Genomic DNA, 18,610 nt, shown 5'->3' on the forward strand with positions numbered 1-18,610 from the left:
TGTAGGGCGGGGATTATCTGGTCGTTTTCTACCGATTCCGGTATCCCCCTCACCCTCACGTTGCACCTGCGTCCGCGGTTGTCTAAGTCTTCTAAATGACGACTCATTTCAATAAAATGTGCTGCATGTGAGTCAGTCACTTTTTCCAGTCTGTGTAAGGCCCTGTCTCTTTGCTTCCCCTTCGTCTCGGCCGCCTCCATTTTGTCTGATAAGACAAGTATGTTTGACTTTAAGTCTGTGATCGCTGCCGAGAACGTGGCTTTGATATCAGCTGCTATGACAGACATGTCTGCGAGGGTGAGAGGTTTTCCCGTGCGGGGTCGGTTCCTACCTGACTCCTCCGCGTTGAATTGCGAATCCTCGCTGAAGTCGTCCTCCTCGTGTTGGGACCGCGCCATTTTGTGGGGAGCCGCGTTGTTCTGCTGAGCCGATTTGAACAAGTCCGGGATGCTCCTGGACGAGGATGCGGCTGAATTGCGGCGTGTTCTGGTGTGCGGGGTCTGGTATGTCAGCTTGCCCATTTCTAGGAACCGAGTGGCAGGTTAGAAGGCTGTCGGCTGTGTCTTAGCACGGAGCTCCGTTAGTGTGCGTCCATCTCGGTTGCTGTCCAGGCCACGCCCCCCACTCCCTTTCCTTAAGTAACCTCCCCCATAAGTCTGTGCGGAGGTGTCACATGTTCAAGTGATGCAGGGCATTGTGGGGAGTGTAGTCTGTTTCTCCTAAGAGTCAATGGAGTCCATATCTCCTGCTACTTGCAATCCCACAATGCATCACTTTCTTAAAGGTATCTTACATATCTACACGCTAAAATAAAGTTCCAGCGGGGATGGCCTGTCATTGGACTCTGACAGGATGACCCCGCTACACGTCCTCAGCTTTCGGAGGTTATACCGGGATGATGCCCTCAGCTGCAGGCATCATCCCGGTACCGTTGTTTAGAGCGGGCGATTGGCTCTTCAGACATAACAACCGATGCGGCTAAAAGCTGCTCGGTTGTTATGCTGGAGGAGCGGGAGGGGACATCCCCCCTCCCGCCGCCACTCACCGCTCTGACCGGGCCTCCCGTCCCACTGGGAGACCCCATCCTCCATCCGGCGCCTTCTGTGTCCAGGCGGAGACTGAAACTAAGCCGTAAACGGCTTTGTTCAGTCTCTGCAATGGAAACACGGAAGTGACGTCATGACGTCACTTCCGGGTTTCTCAGCTGCCAATGGCGCCGGATTTAAAAAAGTACACAGTATTCAGAATCGCCATTTTCAGCGATTTGAATACTTTGAAGTGCAAAGGAGGGATCGGGGGTCTTTTAGACCCCCAATCTCTCCATAAAGAGTACCTGTCACCACCTATTACTGTCACAAGGGATGTTTACATTCCTTGTGACAGCAATAAAGTGATCAAAATGTAAAAAAAAACACCAAAAAACTATTTAATATTATAAAAAAATAAGAAAAAAAAATAAAAAATTTAAAGCGCCCCCCCCGCGAGCTTGCGCAACAAAGAAAACTCATACGGAAGTCGCGCCCGCATATGAAAACGGTGTTCAAATCACACGTGAGGCATCGCCGCGATTGTCAGAGCGAGAGCAATCATTTTAGCACTCCTCTGTAAATCTAACCTGGTAACCGTAAAAAAAGTTTAAAGCGTCACCTATGGAGATTTTTAGTTACTGTAGTTTGTCGCCATTCCACGAGTGCGTGCGATTATAAAGCGTGACATGCTTGGTATCTATTTACTCGGCGTAACATCATCTTTCACATTATGCAAAAAAATTGGGCTAACTTTACTTTTTCATTTTTTTTAAATTCATGAAAGTTAATATTTCCCAAAAAGTTGCGTTTGAAACACCGCCGCACAAATACCGTGTGATATAAAATATTGCAAAAAATCGCCATTTTATTCTCTAGATTCTCTGCTAAAATATATATATATATATATATATATATATATATATATATATATATATATATATATATATAAAATGTTTGGGGGTTCTAAGTAATTTTCTAGCAAAAAATATGGATTTTAACTTGTAAACACCAAATGCCATAAATAGGCTTAGGCATGAAAGGGTTTTAAAGGAGTTGTAAAGGAAACATTTTTTTTTTGCTGAAATGACTGTTTACAGGGAATAGAGGCAGAACAGTTAACTGATTCCTTTTAAAAATGATTAAAAATAGATAAAAATCAATAATATAATGTACCTGCAGTTTCTAGTTTCGTTTTTGCATGTTGTTTCCTGCTTCTGTGATGTACAGAGACACAGAACAATACAGGGCAGTGATGGTTTGGAAAACGAAACTGATTGGTGCTGAGGGGTTTTAGACACACAGTAATCACACCTCCTTGATTAGTGACCACAGAGAGAAAGCTCCCAGTACTGTGGTTATCAGGAAACAGACAATCAGGAAGTGTGGAGATTAGAGAAGAATTACAGCAACTTGAGAGCAAAAACGAACAATGAGGACATGAAAACAGCACTGCATTAAGGTAAAGGAAGCTATTAAGATAAAAAAACTATTTCCTTTACAAACCCTTTAAGATAGCCACGGTCTATTTATAGTTTATAAACTAAATGCTGTAACAACCTAACAAAACGGACCTTAGTTTACAGACTAACTTTACTAGAATACATTAAGGGAACACTAAAGGCAAATTTTTGGCTGTCTCGGCTCCTCCTCGCAAAAGCTTTCCACCTTCATGCAAGCTCGCATGGTGGAAAGCTTTTGCGAGCGCGCTCCCGTGATACAGCAGCGGACATAGCTGCCGACTGTATCACTTGGCCCCGCCCCCCGGCGCACAGCGTCATCCGCTGTGATTGACAGCAGCTCCGGCCAATGGCTGTGCTGCTATCAATCCGTCCAGCCTAGCCAATCAACGGGCAGGCTGGGAACCGAAGAGGATCACATGGACGCACGCGGGACTTTCGAGGGGTAAGGTAAGTAAAACGGGGGTTCGGGGGTACCATTGGATGTTTTTTCACCTTAATGCATAGGATGGCATTAAGGTGAAAAAAACATTTACCTTTACAACCCCTTTAACCACTTGACAACTGGGCACTTAAACACCCTTAATAACCAGACCAATTTTCAGCTTTCGGTGCTCTCACATTTTGAATGACAATAACTCAGTCATACAACACTGTAACCAAATGAAATTTTTGTCCTTTTTTTCCTACAAATAGAGCTTTCTTTTGGTGGTATTTGATCACCTCTGCGGTTTTTATTTTTTCCGCTAATAATGAAAAAAGAACGAAAATTTTGTAAAAAAATGATTTTTTTTTCATTTCTATTATAAAATTTTGCAAAAAATGAATTTTTCTTCATAAATTTGGCCTAAAATGTATACTGCTACATATCTTTGGTAAAAAAAAAAAAAATTTGGATATTTTTTTAGTCTGGGTGAAAGTTATAGGGTCTACAAGCTATGGTACCAATTACTGAAAATTGATCAATTTGATCACACCCGATGTACTGACAGCCTCTCTCATTTCCTGAGACCCTAACATGCCAGAAAAGTACAAATACCCCCCAAATGACCCCTTTTTGGAAAGAAGACATTCCAAGGTATTTAGAAAGAGGCATGGTGAGTTTTTAGAAGTTGTAATTTTTTCCCACAATTCTTTGCAAAATCAATATTTTTTTTTTTTTTTTTTTTTTTTCACAAAATGTTCATATTCGCCGGTTATTTCTCACACACAGCATATGCATAACACTAATTACACCCCAAAACACATTCTGCTATTCCTCCCGAGTATGGCGATACCACATGTGTGAGACTTTTACACAGCGTGGCCACATACAGAGGCCCAACATGCAGGGAGCACCATCAGGCGTTCTGGCATTTCTCTCCTACATGGAAAAATCATCATTTATTTGCTAGAAAATTGCATAGAACCCCAAAACATTATATATGCTTTTTTAGCAAAAACCCTAGAGAATACAATGGCGGTCGTTGCAACTTTTTATCGCGCACGTTATTTTCGCAGCAATTGTTCGAATGCGTTTTTTTTGGAAATAAAACGGTTTTGTGCTTTTAAAAAAAAAAAAACATTAAAGTTAGCCCAATGTTTTTGCATAATATGAAAGATGAAGTTACGCCGAGTCAATAGATACCCAACATGTCACCCTTCAATATTGCACACGCTTGTGGAATGGCGCCAAACTTCGCTACTTAAAAATCCCCATAGGCGACGCTTTAAATATTTTTACTGGTTACATCTTTTTAGTTGGAGAAGAGCTCTAGGGCCAAAAGTATTGCTCTTGCTCCAACGTTCGCAGCGATACCTCACATGTGTGGTTTGAACACCGTTTTCATATGTGGGCGGGACTTACGTGTGCGGTCGCTTCTGTATACGAGCACGCAGGAACAGGGGCGCTTTAAAAAAAAAAAATATTTTTATTGTTCATTTCACTTTATTTATTTTAGTTTGATACGTTTTTTCCCCAAAAATAAATGTTTTGATCACTTTTATTCCTATTACAAGGAATGTAAACATCCCTTGTAATAGGAATATAGCATGACAGGTCCTCTTTACAGTGAGATGTGGGGTCAATAAGACCCCACATCTCACCTCTAGGCTGGGAAGCCTGAAAAAAAATTAAAAAAAATAAAACGATCCTGGTTTCGATCGTAGCGGTGAGTCAGAAGAGGCACCAGAGGGAGAAGGGAGGGGAGATGTCCCCTTTCGCCTCCCGTAAGAACGATCAAGAGGCGGAACAGCCGACATGATTGTTCTTACGGTGTAGGGAATCGCCGGCTGAAAAAAATGATATCTGAATGATGTCTGTAGCTGCAGGCATCATTTAGATATCCCTGCACAAAGTCAAGGACGTCATGACGGCCGGCAGGCGGGAAGTGGTTAAAACGCATTTTTTTCCCAGAGTATTTTCTGGGTACTGCAGAGTATTAGCCGGGGTATTGCAGAGTATTGGTGTTGGGGTATTGCAGAGTATTGGTGTTAGGGTATTGCAGAGTATTGGTGTTGGGGTATTGCAGAGTATTGGTGTTGGGGAATTGCAGAGTATTGGTGCGGGGGTATTGCCGAGTATTGGTGCGGGGGTATTGCAGAGTATTGGTGCGGGGGTATTGCAGAGTATTGGTGCGGGGGTATTGCAGAGTATTGGTGCGGGGGTATTGCAGAGTATTGGTGCGGGGGTATTGCAGAGTATTGGTGTTGGGGTATTGCAGAGTATTGGTGTTGGGGTATTGCAGAGTATTGGTGCGGGGGTATTGCAGAGTATTGGTGCGGGGGTATTGCAGAGTATTGGTGCGGGGGTATTGCAGAGTATTGGTGCGGGGGTATTGCAGAGTATTGGTGCGGGGGTATTGCAGAGTATTGGTGCGGGGGTATTGCAGAGTAATTGCGCAGAGTAATTGTGCAGGGGTATTGCAGAGTATTGCCGGGGAGCAATGCAGAGTATTGCCGGGAGCAATGCAGAGTATTGCCGGGGAGCAATGCAGAGTATTGCCGGGGAGCAATGCAGAGTATTGCCGGGGAGCAATGCAGAGTATTGCCGGGGAGCAATGCAGAGTATTGCCGGGGAGCAATGCAGAGTATTGCCGGGGAGCAATGCAGAGTATTGCCGGGGAGTAATGCAGAGTATTGCGCAGGGGGGTATGCAGAGTATTTCGCAGGGGGGTATGCAGAGTATTTCGCAGGGGGGTATGCAGAGTATTGCGAAGGGGGGTATGCAGAGTATTGCGCAGGGGAGGTATGCAGAGTATTGCGCAGGGGGGGTATGCAGAGTATTTCGCAGGGGGGTATGCAGAGTATTTCGCAGGTGGGGGGTATGCAGAGTATTTCGTAGGGGGGGTATGCAGAGTATTGCGCAGGGGGATATGCAGAGTATTGCGCAGGGGGGGTATGCAGAGTATTGCGCAGGGGGGGTATGCAGAGTATTGCGCAGGGGGGGTATGCAGAGTATTGCGCAGGGGGGTATGCAGAGTATTGCGCAGGGGGGTATGCAGAGTATTGCCGGGGGTATGCAGAGTATTGTAGGGGGGGTATTGCAGAGTGTATTGCACAGTATTGCAGAGTATTGTAGGGGGTATGCAGAGTATTGCAGAGTATTGTAGGGGGTATGCAGAGTATTGCAGAGTATTGTAGGGGGTATGCAGAGTATTGCAGAGTATTGTAGGGGGTATGCAGAGTATTGTAGGGGGTATGCAGAGTATTGTAGGGGGTATGCAGAGTATTGTAGGGGGTATGCAGAGTATTGCAGAGTATTGTAAGGGGGGGTATTGCAGGGGGTTTCAGGGATGGCTGAGCAGGGATGGATGGATCTGTGACTGCAATAGTCACAGATCCATCCACAGTGCTGCTGACACCCGCGCTCCCCCCTCTCACACTGTACCGCTCGGTACAGAGAGAGGAGGGAGGAACCGGCGTCATCAAAAGACGCCGGTTTGTTTACATGTGATCGCTCCCTCATTGGACGGAGCGATCACATGGTAAACGGCAGCTATCAGCGGCCGTTTACCGCGATTCGTGATCGGCCGGGTCCTCTGGACCCGGCGGTCACGGATGTTCCCGTGTGCGCGTCCCAGGGGACGCGCGGGAGACGGACTCTGGGAGGACGTACATTGACGCCCTCCTAGAGTTAACCACCCGCCCTGTAGACGTATATTGTCTATAGGGCGGTTACCAAGTGGTTAAGCTTGTGCATTACAGGGGTATTTATATTTAAAAAGTGAAATTGTGGCCGGAGCTCCACTTTAAGAGGGCTCTCATTGACTTCAATGGAATTTCTCATGCCGCGCGACTTGGGGCAACACAAGTCGAATCCCAAGTCGTGGTAGTGTGAACGGGCCCTCACTGTACAAATGTGCAAATTTATGTGGAAGCTACAAGATCATGTCAATACACCCCAATTACATTTGATCCTACTTTATGAAAGTCACAACAATGGGACATATATAAGCATGAATTGGTTTAACCACTAGGGTATCGCCCGCCGTCAAATGACGGCGGGCGGAATACCCTATTGTTCTGACAGGACGTCATATGATGTCCTGTCATTTGAAGCCACTAGGGGGAACACAATGCGCGTGCCCGACGCCCACGATGGCGGCCGGGCACCCGCAATTGCCCAGTAACTGAGCAGGGACGTGGAGCTCTGTGTGTAAACACTAGTGTTGAGCAGAATACGCCATATTCGATTTCGCGATATATCTCGAATATATAGTCGAATATTCGAGATATATTCGCTAAATTCGAATATTCGTGATATTTTATCGAAATGAAATGATTGCGAATTTTCGCTATTGCGAATGCGAAAATAATTGCGAATTTTCGACAACAGCGGAAGGAGCACTCTGATTGGCTCAGAATATTCGTGATATTTTGCACTCTGATTGGCTCAGAATATTCGTGATATTGTATCGAAATTTCGCAAAATGCGAATGCGATATTGATGGCGAAATTTCGGAAGGAGCACTTTGATTGGCTCAGAATATTCGTGATATTTTACAATACAAAATAATTGCGAAATTTCGACAAATGCGGAAGGAGCACTCTGATTGGCTCAGAATATTCGTGATATTTTACAATAGAAAATAAAAAGTGTTTTGCATTGGTGGTGATTCTTTACTCTATCCATCTGTCACAGCCGTTTGTCAATCAAACACCTTGAAGATTGAACACGTTCATGCTGCATGCTTTGGACTTTTTTTCACTTCACATATCAAAGACATTTTTATGAAAGATTATTTTTCTATTATTGGGACTATATTTCTTTATATATTTGTTTCACTGTGTATTTCACAAGTTATTTGCGCTTGCTTATTTTATAATTTGCCCACATGTCTTGTCACTAGACATATTTTTTATTCTTGTAGAGCGACTCCATTTTCTGTCTTGTATTAATTTATGTTGTATAACATTTTTGAGTTGCTGCTGTATTCTCCCCTTTTTTTAAGGTATGCGCAATTTTTTCCTTCTTACAAAAAAAAATAATATCAAACATACAAATATTCATAACAGAAACATACACAAAGCCCCCCCCCCCCTTTTGCATCAGAGACAATCAGAGTTCTCCTACCACAGTTATCGAAAATTCGCAATCATTTTCGCATTCGCATTAGCGAAATTTCGCAATTTTTTTTTTATATTCGACAACAAAAAACGGATCGCCTCAGCTTAGCTACTCGGCCCAGGGTCTCTAATCATACCAGCAATGCTTTTAGACGTCGATAGGATGTGATCTGTTTTAAAAATAAAATTGAAAAAATGTGAATATTCGGAATTGCGAATATTCACCGCGAAATTCGAAATATATCGCGAATACTCGAATATGCCATATTCGAGCCGAATATTCGCAATACGAATATTCGTGAGCAACACTAGTAAACACAGAGCTCCACGTCCTGTCAGGAAGAGGAAACCGATTCTGTGTCCCTTGTACATAGGGACACAGATCGGTCACCTCCCCCCGTCACCCCCCTTCCCCTACAGTTAGAACACTCCAAGGCTACACATTTTACCCCTTCCCCGCCCCCAAGTGGTTAACCCCTTCCCTGAGTTGATCCCCCTTGACCCTGCAGGCCACACAATACCATCTTCAAAAACAATGGATTGCCCCCTGGGAAACTCCCTAACATTCAAACACAAAAACAACACACCGCTGTGCACAAAAATGCAGTCAAAGCCAGTCCCACAATCCATCAAAATTCAGTGCAAAGCAGAGTCCCTCACCCAAAAACTAAATTCTACACAAAGTCTCCATTCCTACACTGCAAAGTCAACCGGTAGGTAAGTCAGATCCCGATTATAAATTGGCCCAAGCATGTGCCCGCAAGAGTGTCGGTACCCCTCGGGGCATGACTGCGCTATATCAAGATATCACTCTACTCAACTAAATTGGTCATGCTTAAGAAAAACAATTTAAACCGGCGAATTTAACATTAACAAAAACAGTTTCTCAGTATGTCATCCCAGTGTCTCACCACTCTGGGGGCGACCCACAGGCCAAACTGTAAACGCCAACAAGAACTGCGCCTCCAAATCACCTTTTTACCACAGGACAGACCGTACTACACGCACACAAAGGAAAACAAAAATGGCGTCCACCAGATCCCAACACAGAAAAAAACGCACTACTCAATTCGCACCAAACATAAAAATCTGCCCCAAAGGCTGCGAAATTCCACTGCACAGTCACATGGTATCACACCCAAAGGAAAGGAGGCTGCACCTTCCCCTCTAGGATGACCCAAAGGGCAAACAAATAGTTCCCCCCAAAACTTCCCTACAAAAACATGGGACATCAAAAATTAACACTTGAAAACATGTTTAGAATTTACTAAACTTCACACATTTTAGGCTGCTTCAAATCTGACCTTTTACCAACAAAAACAGCACATTCAAAAAATGTCAGTTATATGAAACACAACATAAAAAAAACACTCTTTTCTCAAAGTTCATGTACACACCGTGGCATCACCTTTCATAACAAGCCATTTGAGAGATATACACAGTGGGCCGAATTCAGATACAATGGTGTATCTGACCGGCCGGCATAACGTATCTTAGAAGTTCCGCATTCAGAAAGAACTTGCGCCCTAAGTTACGGCGGCGTAACATATGTTGTCCGGCGTAAGCCCGCCTAATTCAAATGTGGATGATGTGGGCGTGTTTTATTTAAATTACATGTGACCCCGCGTATTTGACGTTTTTTTTCTAACGGCGCATGCGCCGTTCGTGAAAGAATCCCAGTGCGCATGCTCGAAAATTACGCCGCAAATCGTCATTGCTTTAGACGTGAACGTAACTTACGTACAGCCCTATTCGCGAACGACTTACACTTACATATTCCTTGCGTAAATCGACGGAAGCGCCACCTAGCGGCCATCGTAAATATGCAACTAAGATACGACGGCGTAAGATACTTACGCCAGTCGGATCTTAGCCAAATTCCGGCGTATCTTGTTTTCTGAATACAGAAAAAAGATACGCCAGCGCAGATTAGAATTTACGCGGCATATCAATAGATACGCCGACATAAAGTCTTTCTGAATCCGGGCCAGTGAGGTTACATTATTTAAAACCGTAAAAAAAAAAAACACTTTAATGCTAGCAGCCAAAGGAAAGCCTGATTCCTTTCAACAAGCAGCTACTATTGTCTGGCCACTTGAATATGCGGCAGGAATTTTCAACTTAAACCAAACCCTTTACTCAAAACACTTCTATACCTCCCCCATTCAAGCACATGGCAAGCGGCCATCTTACACAATGATTCCATACACGGGAACAAGACATTCAGAAAATACAAAAAGCTCAGCCGCACACATTGCAGGCCGAATAATCCCACCTCTATACTGACAAATCATCCACAATATACAGTTTCCATATGCCTCATAGCTGGTCAGTCAAACACCATACAAAATTCAGACATTCTCACACACACACACAGTCACATACAATCAGAATCACACATATACACAGGCCCACAACAGATTCTCACATGTGCACACAAACCAGCCACACACAAATTGAACTTCAAATATTATTTCAAAAAGACGAAAAAAACGTTGTTCTTTTGCAGAGCATGGTCCTCCCAAACATCAGAATGTACCCCAAATCTACCCCCATCTGGTGCCCAGGGAAGACCATGAATAGTCCTACCTTTGGCCCGCCAGCTGTTAACGAAATTTGTCTGTTTGCAGAGCATACAGACAGATATCGTGTCTCTAATAGTAACACATTTTGTCTTAGTGAAATAATCCATCTTTAAACGAAATAAGTTCACTCACCATCCATTCCCTGCCATTCATTCAGTAACAGACCATCACACCAGCTTGTTTTCATCTCGACATCCCAGCTATCACCCCCTTGCTGACGCCCTCACAGGCTGTTTTATTAAAAACCCAGCAGGAAGTGATGTCACAACATGTGACCTCCTCCATAGGAAGTGAGCTCACTGGGTGTAAGCTCCACCAAGCAGATGTCCATATATGGATTTGACAACACAGGATGTGATAATATATGATAACCCTTCTGACATGGATTCAATACAGTAATAATTCAATAACAATACAGTAATATAACAATAACAATACAGTAATAATACTATAACCAATGAACACAGTTCCTGATGGGGGGAGCTTATCTGCAGGTGTATGCTCATGCCACCATATTTATGTTGATCAGACACAGAGACGACAAAAGCTCACATCCACTAAACCGATAATGTGCCTGCAGAGTGGACGCACCCGGCAGGCGAATATCTGTGCATGACACAGGGGCCCTTTCGCCGGCCGACACCCCCACTCCACAAACACCTTTCTCCAAATCAGGAAGTGTATCTCAACCAGTCTCAGACTGCCCCAGTCAGCTCTATAGAGCGGGTTGCAGAAGTACTAAGACTGGGTGCCATTATGACAATATATATTAGGCCTCATACACACGGGCAAACATGTCCGATGAAAACGGACCGTTTTCATCGGACATGTCCGCTGGGATGTTTTGGTCTGATGTGTGTACACACCATCAGACCAAAATCCCTGCGGACAGAGAACGCGGTGATGTATACGACACCGACGTTCTCTGACGCGGAAGTTCAATGCTTCCACGCATGCGTCAAATCACTTTGACGCATGCGTGGGATTTCGGGCGAGCGGACATGTCCGATGAGTCATACTGACCATCGGACATGTCCGACGGACAGGCTTCCAGCGGACATGTTTCTTAGCATGCTAATAAACATTTGTCCGCTGGAAACCTGTCCGCTCGGCCGGAAAATTGTCCGGTCGGCCCTACACACGACCGAACATGTCCGCGGAAACTGGTCCGCGGACCAGTTTCAGTGGACATGTTCAGTCGTGTGTACAAGGCTTTAAAGACATCTTCAAATTTCCACAACAGGAGTCCCCGCCTACTCTACCTCCGCTGTCACTGAAACTGGCCCACTGAGCCATGGGCCCACCAGGAAACTCCCGGTAGTCCCGATGACCAGTACATGCCTGCTTACTATAGAAGAATGTAATGCTTATATTATTTGTGTCCTATAAAAACAGCCAACCATGAATTTGTATTTCTGTATTTTACAGGCTCAGCAATGTCCAAAAGTCCATTAAACCACTTCTGGATAAGATCAGAGAACATCAGTTTACTTCACTCATTTGCTGTCAGCGATGGCGTCCGGTGATCAGGGAGCTAAGCTGAAATGTTCCCTCTGTCAGAAAAATTATAAAGATCTTGAAATCCTGCTGTGTGGAGACAAGTTCTGCAAGGACTGTATTGTTCGTGTGGATAAACAGAAGAGGTCTGGAGGATATTCCTGTCCTGTATGCAAAAAAACTTTCTGGAGTCGTCCCGCACAGCAGAGGAACACGCCAAGGACTTGCAGAGTGCAGCCAGATCAGAAGAAGTCTGGGGTCTTCTGTACTCACTGTGTGGACTCTCCTGTACCTGCTGTGAAATTCTGTCAACGTTGTGAAGCCCACCTGTGTGCTAAACACCTGAAAGTCCACAACAAGGACCCAGATCACGTCTTATCTGACCCCAGCACATCTCTACAGATCAGGAAATGCTCCACTCATAACGAACGCATAACATATTACTGCATCCAGGATGACAGCTGTATCTGTGTGTCCTGCAGTTTGGCTGGAGAACATCAGGGACACAAGGTGGAAATGCTAGATGAAAGAAAAATTAGAAATGTTCACCAGAAACTTCTGAAAAAAAGAAAAAAGATGGAGGAAAGAGTCCAGAGTCTGCAGGAACACAGGAGGAAAGTAGAAGAAGAAGCAGCTGGTGACACCGAGAGAGTCACTGTCCTGTTTAGAGATCTCAGGAGACGTCTGGAAGATCTGGAGAAGAGAGTCCTGAGGGAAATCTCCGGGAGGGCAGAGCGGATCTCCATCTCCATCCGGGATCTGGAAATAAAGAAGGAGGAGCTGTCCAGGAAGATGCGTCACATTGAGGAGCTGTGTAACATGACAGATCCACTGACTGTCTTACAGGAATCAGACACAGGTGACTTGTGTGATACTGAGGATGGAGATAATGAGGACAGAGAGAAACATGAGAAGCTCCTCCATGATGGAGGGGGTCTGAATGTGGATGGGATATCACACACATTACACACATTATCTGATATAATAACAGAGGTAAATGTAGACTTCTATATACAGGAAGCTGCAGACATATTACTGGATGGAAACACAGCTCATAAGGATCTCCATATATCAGGTGACAGGAAAACTGTATCCAAGTCAGATAGGCACCAGAAGTGCCCAAAAACACCAGAGAGATTTACAGATTATCTTCAGGTGTTGAGCAGTCAGAGTTTCTCTTTAGGACGACATTACTGGGATGTGGATGTTGGAGGATCAGATTTATGGAGAGTTGGGATGTGTTACCCCAGTATAGAGAGGAAAGGTTTCCAGACAGGAATAGGAAAGAATAACAAATCTTGGGGTTTGTTTAGGTCTGGTGATCAGTATTCTGTGAGACATGACAGTAAAGAAACCCCATTATCTACAAATATCTCCAGTAACAGAGTCAGGATATATCTGGATTATGAGGCCGGGCGGATCTCCTTTTATGATCTGTGTGACTCGATCCGACACCTCCACACCTTCACCACCACTTTCACTGAGCCCCTCCATGCTAAGTTATGTGTATGCAAAGGTTATATAAAGATATGTGGGGGGAGATTGGAGAACTCCACCTAGGAAATGGTGATATTAGAGGGTAGGAGGGTGGGAATGGTTCATTGTAGATCCACTGATTAGAGCTAGTAGTAACAATAAAGACTTTACCTTTGTCCATGAAGCTACAATAGGTCAACGATTTCACCAGTATTCCTGCCTCTTTCCTATTAGTGGCTTCACTAGGGTTGGTATCACCTGGTGCAGTAAAACATGGTGTCACCCCCCCCCCCCCCCCCCCAAGGAGACACCATGACTATGGTATACCAGATATTCCCCTTTTTGCTGCTAAGACCCCCAACATATACTCCACCTTATACTCTAAATGAATAATGAGACCACCACCATACCTTGGAGTAAAACATTGGCCGTAGCAGCCTCCTTTATTTTTTTTGTAATTAACTTTAAATATTAAAACTTTAAATTAACAGTTTCTCAGAAAACAATCCTATAGTATCTTAGTGCTGGACTTTGCAGGAACCACTAAAATTCCATATTCTAACATAACATCTGGCACTGCAGTACCTCACCTCTGGTCATAGGCCTCAAGCCTAAAAGCTGGCTCAGAGACGACCACGGACCGCAGTGCCCCCATTAACCTAAAATTCCAGCAACACTCTGGTTTACTGAAAAATACCCCCTCAGAACCCATACCACCGCTAGGTTCTGAAATCCTTCTCCGAGGTATCTTCCTTCCCCTGCAAAGTCCAACACCCGCCACTGCCACGACTGCATGCTCAGCGTCACCTGCATAAAAAGAAAAAAAGGAAACACCAAAAGACCAACACCAGAATCAACCTAAACCACCAACCTACTAAACAAAGGGAGGGTGGGCGGGAACTTTCCCCATGCTGTGTTACCCGGGAAGAGGGGCGGGACCTATTTAACAACTATCCTTCCCCTCCCCACTGTACTCTCTACCAATCCCCTCCCACCTAGCTGATTGGGTCCTGTTAACCCTGTCATGCCCGGCCCTGCTCTTATTTTGTCCTTTGCTCCGGGCCTTTCTTGTTGTACTGTGTAACGACACCCTAAGTATGAAAGGAGTTAAAGACGTTTAGGATATTCCATTCCCCAACACAAGGCAGCTACCAGACACTCCAACCAGCTGAATAAGACCCCATACGAATAATTCTCCCCCAGATACGAGACAACGCTCTGTATGAGGTTCAAGCAGGACTGACAATCTTTATTGAGGAAACAAGCTCTTATATACACCAAAAGAATACTGCAGTAACCACATGAACAATGACCCAAATCCACCCACAACATCACACAATGGTTACATAACGAGCCCCCAATACACATTATTCTGAGTGTCAATACATCCCTTAGCAGACAACAGGTGAGTTCATTAGCACACTTAATAATAGGTGAATGGAAAGCTGCCTAATGCCCCGTACACACGATCCGAATATCGTACGACAGATCGTACGACTTTTTCCGCTTAATAGTCGCAAGTAGAATTTGAATAGGTTATTAAAGTCACCAAAATTATGGTACAAAAAAACGGAAGTGATGTCATGTGTTGTAATGTATTTGTATTGTATTTTCGGACGACAACTGTGCAGACTAAACGAAAATCGTGCGATCTGGCATCGTACAAGGAAAGTTTTCGGGCTTGTCCGAACGAATAATATCGGATGAACTGTCGTGATCGGCTCTCGAAAGTAGTGTACGCTTGACCTGAAAATCGTCCGGTTCTTCCTCGGACGATGGTTTTCGTCCGATATTTGGATCGTGTGTACGGGCCATTAGACAAGATTAACAGAATTTACTAATCCAGACAAAGGCACTGGCCCAGATTCAAGAAGCAATTGTGCCTGTGTAACCATAAGTTACACGTCGCAATTGCTTACTTGCTCCGGTGTAACGAGTGCTCTTGATTCAGGAACCTCGTTACACTGACTGCAGGCTAAAATCTGTGCGGCATAAGGCTCTTATGCCACGCAGATTTTAGGCTGCATTCTTGCGTGGGCCGCTAGGGGGCGCTCCCATTGTCCCATTGTCCTTGCGACGTCATTTGCCGCAATGCACGTCGGGAAAGTTTCCCGACGGAGCATGCGCTGTACGCTCGGCGCGGGAGCGCGCCTAATTTAAATGATTCCCGCCCCCGGCGGGATCATTTACATTGCGCGCGCTTACGCCGGGCAATTTTGCCGGCGCGCCCTCGCAATTTACGGAGCTACTGCTCCGTGAATCGAGGGCAGCGCAAAATATTTGCGGGGGCGCAGGGCAAAATCGTTGCCCTGCTCCCCCGCAAATATCGCGCAAATGTACCTGAATCTGGGCCAATATCGTTAAGCAATAGACAATAGAATATAGTCACACCCCACCCCATCACAGCAAATGGTACACAACAGCCAACACACAATATATACAGGCCCGGATTCTCAGAGGACTTACTATGGCGTAGCGCCATGTACACCGTCGTAAGTCCAAATCCGAGCCGTCGTATCCATGCGCCTGATTCTTATGCCCCGTACACACCATCACTTTATGTGATGAAAAAAAATGACGTTTTTAAAAATGTCACTTTAATTGACCGTGTGTGGGGGAAAACGTTGTTTTATGTCTTCTAAAAAACAACCAAAAAAAATTGAAGCATGCTTCAATTTTATGTGTCGTTTTTCAAAACGTCAACTTTTACTTCACAGAAATTGACCGTGTGTAGCAAAAACGTTGTTTAAAACAACGTTTTTTCATCTGCGCATGCCCAGAAGCTACTTATGAAGCGAGCTTCAATGGAAAAACGTGGTGGAACGTAACCTCGCTTTGCTAGAACATTGTGAGAAAAACGATGGTGTGTAGGCAACTTCGTCTTTGAAAATTGAAGTTTCAAAAACGTCATTTTTTACTTCACAGAAAATGTCGTTTTTTTTCATCACATAAAGTGATGGTGTGTACGGGGCATTAGAATCAGTTACGCATAGATTTCTATTACATCCGACTGGCGTAAGTCTCTTACGCCGTCGGAGCCTAACTGCATTTTTACGCTGGCCGCCAGGGGCGTGCAAGTTGATTTACGCGTCAAAATACGTAAATTAGCTAGATACGCGAATTCCCGAACGTACGCGCGGCCGACGCAGAAAAGATACGCCGTTTACGTTAGGCTTTTCCCGGCGTAATGTTGCCCCTGCTATATGAGGCATAACAGCGGCATACCAATGTTAAGTATGGGCGTCGTTCCCCGCGTCAAAATTTGAAAAAGTTACGTCGTTTGCGTAAGTCGTCCGTGAATGGGGCTGGACGTCATTTGCGTTCACGTCGAAACCAATGACGTCCTTGCGGCGTACTTTGGAGCAATGCACACTGGAAAAATTCCACGGACGGCGCATGCGCCGTTCGGGAAAAACGTCAATCACGTCGGGTCACAGTACATTTACATAAAACACGCCCCCCTGATCCAAATTTGAATTAGGCGGGCTTACGCCGGCCGATTTACGCTGGCTACGCCGCCGCGACTTACGGAGCAAGTGCTTTGAGAATACAGCACTTGCCCGTCTAAGTTGCGGAGGCGTAACGTAAAGCAGATACATTACACCCGCACAAAATTACGCCGCTGTACGAGAATCTGGCCCACAATGTATACAGCATTGAATCTGACTAGTACAGGGGATAACATCTTCATATTTCTTGAGAGATATTGTTAATGAATATTACTGTCGCATTTGAAGTAGTCCAAGATATATTTTCTCAGTTACCCTATGCCCCTAATGGACACAGGGTGATTTAGACATAAGAGGTGCATGGGGAGCTGAAGAAAGTATATCCCATACTTTCCAAGAGATTCTGGGTTCCACGGGCCCTCCCGTTACATACTGCACTGCCACATCGGCGCAGCTCTTTCCCCCAGCCTGCCACAGTGCTCTATCCTGCCGCTGTAGAGTGACAGCAGGGCAGAGCAGTTCTGCCAGTGCGCCTTGTCCTTTCACTGTCATGTATGGGATGGTGTCACCCCTCTGAGGGGTGTTACCCAGGTGCCCCCCATAGCAATGGCATTCCCCCCAGACTGATAACAGCATGTTAAAGGTAACATAATTACATACCATAGCAATATTTTTTTAAAACTTCAGGACATTATTACATTTTTGAGGATTCATTTTATTATTGAACAATAACCACGTTCTCAATGAACCCAAAAAACTCATTAATATCAAAGCTGAATATTTTTGGAAGTAGTTTTTAGTTTGTTTTTAGTTTTAGCTATTTTAGGGGGATATCTGTGTGTGCAGATGACTATTGCTGTGCATAATTATTAGGCAACTTAACAAAAAAAAAATATATACCCATTTCAATTATTTATTTTTACCAGTGAAACCAATATAACATCTCAACATTCACAAATATACATTTCTGACATTCAAAAACAAAATAAAAACAAATCAGTGACCAATATAGCCACCTTTCTTTGCAAGGACACTCAAAAGCCTGCCATCCATGGATTCTGTCAGTGTTGTGATCTGTTCACCATCAACATTGCGTGCAGCAGCAACCACAGCCTCCCAGACACTGTTCAGAGAGGTGTACTGTTTTCCCTCCTTGTAAATCTCACATTTGATGAGGGACCACAGGTTCTCAATGGGGTTCAGATCAGGTGAACAAGGAGGCCATGTCATTAGTTTTTCTTCTTTTATACCCTTTCTTGCCAGCCACGCTGTGGAGTACTTGGACGCGTGTGATGGAGCATTGTCCTGCATGAAAATTATGTTTTTCTTGAAGGATGCAGACTTCTTCCTGTACCACTGCTTGAGAAAAGGTGTCTTCCAGAATCTGGCAGTAGGACTGGGAGTTGAGCTTGACTCCATCCTCAACCCGAAAAGGCCCCACAAGCTCATCTTTGATGATACCTGTTAGGTTCGGTTCTGGTTCTGTTGCCTAGGCTGGACCTTGGACAGTTGGATATTTTAACCCCCACACCGGTCGGTCAATTTATAACACAGACACGATATATGCTGTA

At 44.6% G+C, this 18,610-nt stretch overlaps 1 protein-coding gene across 5 annotated transcripts in view; it reads left to right on the plus strand.

Annotated features, from left to right (window-relative positions):
• Positions 1–18,610, plus strand: part of LOC120933758 (NACHT, LRR and PYD domains-containing protein 3-like) — a 534,782-nt gene that overhangs the window by 246,779 nt on the left and 269,393 nt on the right. The window lies entirely within an intron of this gene.

Source organism: Rana temporaria, chromosome 3 (assembly GCF_905171775.1).
Source record: "Rana temporaria chromosome 3, aRanTem1.1, whole genome shotgun sequence".
NCBI classification, from domain to species: Eukaryota; Metazoa; Chordata; class Amphibia; order Anura; family Ranidae; genus Rana; species Rana temporaria.